Here is a 6,994-nt window from a genome sequence, read left to right as displayed (position 1 = left end):
TGCTGCGGTTCACGGGGTGGCAAAGAGTCAGACATGGCTGAGCGACTGAGCTGACTGACTGACCTGCTGTTGATGGAGCTGTGGGGGGTGGGGGGGGGCGGGGGTGGTGGGGACCACCCGCATCTGGCCCAGGGTCTGCTGAGCGCTGGCTCCGTCCGCCCGCTGCTCTGGACCCGAGTCCGTCGGAGTCTGTGTGAGCCCTCCGCTGCCTGACTCCGGAACCCTGCCTCTTCTGTCTGGACTGTAAACTAAGGGGAGTAGGAGAGGCCATTTGTCATTTTAAGGAGATCTGCACATCAGATGTTAGGGGCCTCTAGTTTTTTGGTGCTTCAGAGTAAAATACTAAGGAAAGCATTACTTCCTGCAGGCAGCTGGTTCTGTGAGGCCTTTTAAGGCACCCAACAGTGGCAGCCTCAGATAGATCAGCCGCCAGGCGCCCCCACCCCGCACTCCTGGTGGGCCTGGCCCGCCCCTCATCACAGCTCTGGGGGCTCTGACCGCTCAAGGTGCAGCTGCTATAAGGTAGAGGTGGGGCTGCGGGGGCCCCAGGCCCCTCCACCACAGGGGAGGAGAGGTCCTCCCCACCAGCTGACGTGTCCCCCAAAGGGGCCTGCTGGGAAAGACCTCCCAGCCAGTCATGAAGAAGGAACATCATCTTCTTTTTTTAAAAAAAAATGTATTTATGGATTCGGCTGAGCCAGGTCTTAGTTGTGGCAGGCGGGGTCCCTGCACTGCGAGGGCGGAGTCTCAGTCACTGAACCACCAGGAAGACCCAGGAGACCAGGCAAGCGTGGCACCTGAGTGTGCACCTGGGCTTGTCGCCTCTCACGCCCCAGCCCCAGGAGACTCACCTTGGAGACTGGGAGTGGACAGGACACCGGACGCAGCCCAGGAGACTTTTATGTTGGTTTCCTGAGCACTGGCCCAGCCCCTCTCCCCACTGCAGCTCACTCAGGCCCTGGGATGCCTGACCCACGATCACGCATAAAGTGCACTCGGAGGTCCCAACTCCTGGGGACAAGCAAGGTCGTGTGCACACTGACCTGGGTGCGCCCTGGTCACCTGCTCTGCCTCTCCTGTCCCGGGAAGGACCACCCGCACCCGGGACCCCGTTTCACTTGGCAGCAGTTGGCTTCCCTCACGCTGGAGGTGCTGAGAGTGTGCTGAGTCTCTCCGCTCCACACCCCAAAGCCCTGGGCCTCCTGCGTCCCAGGCCCGTTTCCTGCCCTGTGACCGGCTCCTCCAGGGAGAGGCTCCTCCCTGCAAGGCCGCCTCCTGGAGCGCGCACTGAGCCTCTGCCCGCTGGGGGCCGAGCTCAGTGCATCGAGACGTCCCCACAGTAATCCGCGTCCACTGACACCCCTCCTCTTCGCCTGCGAACCTTCAGCTGCCTCTGCGGCACCTTCAGCACTGAGCTCAGTCCTGCGGTTGAGTTCAGGCCTCGTCTTGTAGGCAGGGCGCTTTCCCTTCCCCCTTTCCTGCTTCTCTGGCTCATCTCATAATTAAATTGACGTCTAAGACAGATGAACTGGAGAAAACATTTAATTTGTATGCATGGGAGCCCAGAAAAATGTGAGACTCAAAGAAGGAACCAAAGCAGGCGGCTGTTATTCCTTTTAGACAAAGAAATAATGATTGTGAAAAACTGACAAGGCCAAGGGGTTTGGGCCGTGGTAGTAAGCTAGTGTGGAAGAACCAAGGTTTGTCTGTGAGTCCCCATCTGTCTTCCTCCAGGTACAGGGGGCCCCTTCCCGTGGAGACTATTTCCTGCTTTCAGAGGATGAAGGCGGGTCAGAGCGCCCTGATTGGAAATAATCAATGTGCACAAATGGCACGTTTTGAGGGGCTGGTCCTGAGCCCCATCACCATTTTTAACTAGCGTTCAACATGTTTCTTTTTTAAGACCAGAAGAAAGGTGAGAAATACATACATCGATCAGGCTTCTTTTCTCACATCTTTTCCTAGATTAAAAAAAAACCAAAAACGTTTCCCAACTATTTGTCGAGGCACAAAATACACGCAGACGAGCCCCTGGAACGGTGTGGGGTCATTGCTGACAACCGCGGGAGAGCGAGTTCGTGTGAAGGTTCTGGTTTCCCATGGCATGTACAAGTCATGTTCACACTACGCTGTGATCAGTTAGCTCCTGAGTAGCACTGTGTCTAAAGCATAGTGCACATTCCTTAATTAAAAAATGCTTTATTGCTAAAAAGGGCCAACAATTAGCGGAGTCTTCAGTGAATCCTGGTATAACATCAGATTCATCATAACAACATAACCGACCTTTATAACAGATACGGTAACAGTGAGGAAGCCCGAAATGCTGAGAGCCGCCCAGACGCAGCGCAGACGTGCGGGGGCAGACGCTCGCTGGAGAAGCTTCTCGAGAGGCCTGCCCGAGGCGGCGGCGCTAGCAACACGCGGCCTGCGATTTGTGAGACGCGCAGCCCCTGCCAAGCACCGTGACGCGGGCCTTCCTGTGACACAGGGGCGTGTGCCCTGGGCCACCTGGGGTCTCTGCAAAGTCGACCACAGCTGCTTGTCCAGGTCGGGAGACGAGACAGGCACCCTCCTTCCACGGCGGGTTTTCAGCCTCGGATGAGGGAGGGCGGGAACAGGGCGGGGGCCAGCCCGCCACGACTCCAAGAGCAGGCGTTCAGCCAGAGGGGCCCCACGTGCCCTCAGGTTACACCAAGGTCACAGGACAAAACTCGGAGCTGACTGCGCCCCACAACAACTGCTGTCGTGAGCCTCCTGATCTGAACCAGCTAGCTCCCTGACCCTGAATTAGGCAAAAATACGCACCCTAATCAACCACCTAAGGCCACCCTCCCAGCAGGAATTTTCTCTGCCTGGAGGCTGTAAACATTGGTTACTAGTCCTAGGAAAGACTGGCTCTCCCTTGAGCCCGCTGTTCCAGAGCGTCTCCCGCCCTGAGAGACTATTCTCCTCCCACTCTGCCTCACGTCTGGTAACTTTTCCAGGCCACACACAGACCACGAGGGTCACCGTGTCAGGACTCGGCAGCGGCTGGAAGTCAGATGGCATCCTTACAACGGATGAAACGCTGCCTGGACACATGAATTGTGTTAAACATTTAAAAACCTTTTGCTGATTACATTTGTCTTCCTGAGTAGTCTGGAAAACCCGAGAGGAAGACTAAAAGCAGCGGTGACCCCTGCGGTTGACGGAGCCCCTTCCCGTGTCAGGCACAGGCCAGGCTCACTTGCCCCGTCCTGGTGGTTCCCACCACTACCTGGAAGGGACCACGAGGGGTCTGAGCCCAGGGCTGACCCCCAAAGTCCAGCTGCCTGACCCCCGCTGTCCTCCCCACCCTCAGAGCAGGGTGCCGGCCACCCATCTCTTTGCTGCAAGGTCTCGGAGCCTCCTTTCAGAAACGGGTGAGCGTGGCCAGTTCAGTTCAGTTTAGTCGCTCAGTCGTGTCCAACTCTTCGTGACCCCATGGACTGCAGCACACCAGGCCTCCCTGTCCATCACCAACTCCCAGATTTTACTCAAACTCATGTCCATTGAGTCAGTGATGCCATCCAACCATCTCATCCTCCTCTCGTCCTGTTCTCCTCCTCAATCTTTCCCAGCATCAGGGTCTTTTCCAATGAGTCAGCTCTTCGCATCAGGTGGCCAAAGTATTGGAGCTTCAGCTTCAGCATCAGTCCTTCCAATGAATATTCAGGACTGATTTCCTTTAGGATGGACTGGTTGGATCTCCTTGTAGTCCAAGGGACTCTCAAGAGTCTTCTCCAACACCACAGTTCAAAAGCATCAATTCTTTGGTGCTCAGCTTTCTTTATAGTCCAACTCTTATATCCATACATGACCACTGGAAAAACCATAGCCTTGACTAGACGGACCTTTGTTGGCAAAGTAATGTCTGTGCTTTTTAATATGCTGTCTAGGTTATTTATAGCTTTTCTTCCAAGGAGTAAGCATCTTTTAATTTCATGGCTGCATTTTTCTTGGGGATGGTCTTGATCCTTGTCTCCTGTACAATGTCACAAACTTCCGTCCATAGTTCATCAGGCACTATATCAGATCTAGTCCCTTAAATCTATTTCTCACTTCCATTGTATAATCGTAAGGGATTTGATTTAGGTCATACCTGAATGGTCTAGTGGTTTTCCCTACTTTCTTCAGTTTCAGTCTGAATTTGGCAATAAGGATTTCATGATCTGAGCCACAGTCAGCTCTTGGTCTTGTTTTTGCTGACTGTATAGAGCCTGTCTATCCTTGGCTGCAAAGAATATAATCAGTTTGATTTCAGTTTCGACCATCTGGTGATGTCCATGTGTAGACTCTTAGCTTTTGTTGTTGGAAGAGTGTTTGCTAGGGCCAGTGCGTTTTCTTGGCAAAACTCTATGAGCCTTTGCCCGGCTTCATTCTGTACTCCAAGGCCAAATTTGATGAGCATGGCCATCTCTTCCTAAACTCTGGGGTTAATTAACATAATTAATTAACAGACAAAAGGGTCCCCAAATCCAAGGAAGCTCCTACCCCATGAAGAGTGCCTCCTAGAAATAACAGCCTGCAGCCCCACCTCTGGGGCTTGGGGACACTGCCCGGCCCCTCTAGAGCAGAAGCTGTGCGAGCACCCCCACCCCCACCCACAGCTCTGCCAGGCGCATCCTCCACTGGGGCCAAAACAAACCAGGAAACAGCATTAACATGGGTCCTTAACTTGGAATTTGTGTTCCTTCCAATTTGTGTCCGTGTTTATCTTTCTGTAGATTTCCCTGGTGGCTCAGATGGTAAAGTGTCTGCCTGCAATGCGGGAGACCCGGGTTTGATCCCTGGGTCGGGAAGATCCCCTGGAGAAGGGAATGGCAGCCCTCTCCAGTGCTCTTGCCTGGAGAATCCCATGGACGGAGGAGCCTGGCGGGCCGCAGTCCGTGGGGCCGCAGAGAGTCGGCAGGACTGAGCACTTCACTTTATCTTCCTGTGTTAAAAGGGTTTGTTAAGCAAATTAAGAGAATAAATGAGAACTGCTTGAAAGAGGGAATGTATTCAATGCTTTAGGCACACGGTTTTGCATTATAAACTATGCCCCACCCCCCGCCCCAGGTCTAACTAAGCTTTAATATAGCTTAGCTTGGGGGGCCTCAGAGACCCCCACCAGGCAATATTTTATTTGCATGCTAAAAGTCAAAAATAGAGATTTAGTGAGAGTTTTAACTGAAGTAGAAATTTAAATGATGAGACAGGATAAGTAAATGCATTAACGAGAGAAGTCAGCACAGGTTCTGGAGGTGAACTACATTTAGCCTGGGCTTCCCACCAATGATCCCTGTTAGCCCTGGTTTTCTTTCTGTTTGTTTTAAGTATTTATTTGGCTGCACCATGTCTTAGCTGCAGCACACGGGGTCTTCACTGTGGCGTGCGGGATCTAGTTCCCTGACCAGGGATCGAACCTGGGCTCCCTGCACTGGGAGTTCAGTCTTAGCCACCAGGGAAGTCCACGTTTTCTCTTTACAGCTGGCTTTGTTTGGTTTTGTTTGGCAAATGCTCTTTGACTATACGTGTTTCTCTGATTTTCCCTAATACAGATGCGCCCACAGGCTCACACACTCACTCATTCAGTGACTCGTTCACTCACTCACCCTCATTTTTCTCTTTAAATTGAGGGTCTATGACGTGTTAGGATTTGGTGGCAAAAAAAAAAAAGTGCTCTGCTCCTCCTTTCTTGGAGCCTAAGGATGACTGAGAAATACACTCGAACCAAACCAGGGACCACAGAAATAAACCTCTAACAAAGGGATCGCAAGGGTAAGAGGCAGCCTCTGGCCCCTCCCAAGTCTTGCTGAAGCTGAAACACGGCTTCCCCGCCCTCGGGGGCCTGCAGCCTCCCGGGAAGCCGGGTGGGTGGGAGGGGTGGGGGGGCTGGGGTGGGGGTGGGGGTGGAGTGCCCTTGGTGCCGCCACATGGATGGTTAACCAGGGAGAAGCCTAGCATTCTTGCTCCCAGAACAAACCAGGATAGCACTGCTGCACCGTAAACACTCCTTACCCAGTCACTGGATGTTTGCAGAGGGGCCCGGACGGATGTCACTCACACAGGCCTTGAGCTGGTGGGCGGGGAGGAAACAGGCTCAGACACGTCGCCTTGACGTCTTAAGCAAGGCGACCCCAAAGTGAGTTTTCTAGGGCCACCCATGTGTGGCTTTCGGGGCATATCTTACATTTTCAGGACAAATCAAAATTCAGGCAAAACACGTTCTCACCGCTCACATCGGCTGGAATTTTCATATACTGTCCAGGGACTGATACTTCTCTAAGGAGGAGTCCAGTCCCTGGCAAGAACACACATGTCTGAAGACAAGGCTGCCAAACACAAGAGGCAGTGATCACGGGACAGAGCAGCGGCTGGGCAGGGCAGGCGTGTGGTGAGGAGGGGCGTGGCCCTGGGACCGGGAAGAGGCAGCCGCAGCAGGGACAAACGGGGCCGCCCTGCCTCTGCGGTGCCCCCACCACCTCTGGGGTCCGGTCAGGGAAGCATCTCTCCAGCGGCAGACAGAACAAGAGGGGCCTCCAGGTGGACTGCAGGCTTCGGGGGCAGTCCTGAGCCGGTCTTCCTCCAGAAGCCTGGTATCAGCGGGCCTCCAGGTGCCTCGGGGGGTGGGCGAGGGGCGCAGGCTGGTCTTTGCACTCTCAGCGGCACCAGTGAAGCAAGTCAGGACATGTGGGCAAGTGCTGGGAATTAAAATAGCAGCCAAGTTACCTCCTGAACCCTAGTCACATTCCAGGCTGGTGGTGGTGGTGCTTTGGTTGCTAAGTCATGACTGACTCTCCCGACCCCACGGACTGTAGCCTGCCAGGCACCTCTGTCCAAGAGATTCTCCAGGCAAGACTACTGGAATGGGTTGCCATTTCCTTCTCCAGGGGCTCTTCCCAACTAGAGAGTGAACCAGCATCTTCTGCATTGCAGGTGGATTCTCTACTACTGAGCCACCAGCCCTATTCCCGGCTATGACTCCCTTATT

Source organism: Giraffa tippelskirchi, chromosome 11 (assembly GCF_054371585.1).
Source record: "Giraffa tippelskirchi isolate mGirTip1 chromosome 11, T2T-mGirTip1v1.2.pri, whole genome shotgun sequence".
NCBI classification, from domain to species: Eukaryota; Metazoa; Chordata; class Mammalia; order Artiodactyla; family Giraffidae; genus Giraffa; species Giraffa tippelskirchi.
Note: the sequence above shows the minus strand (reverse complement) of the source record.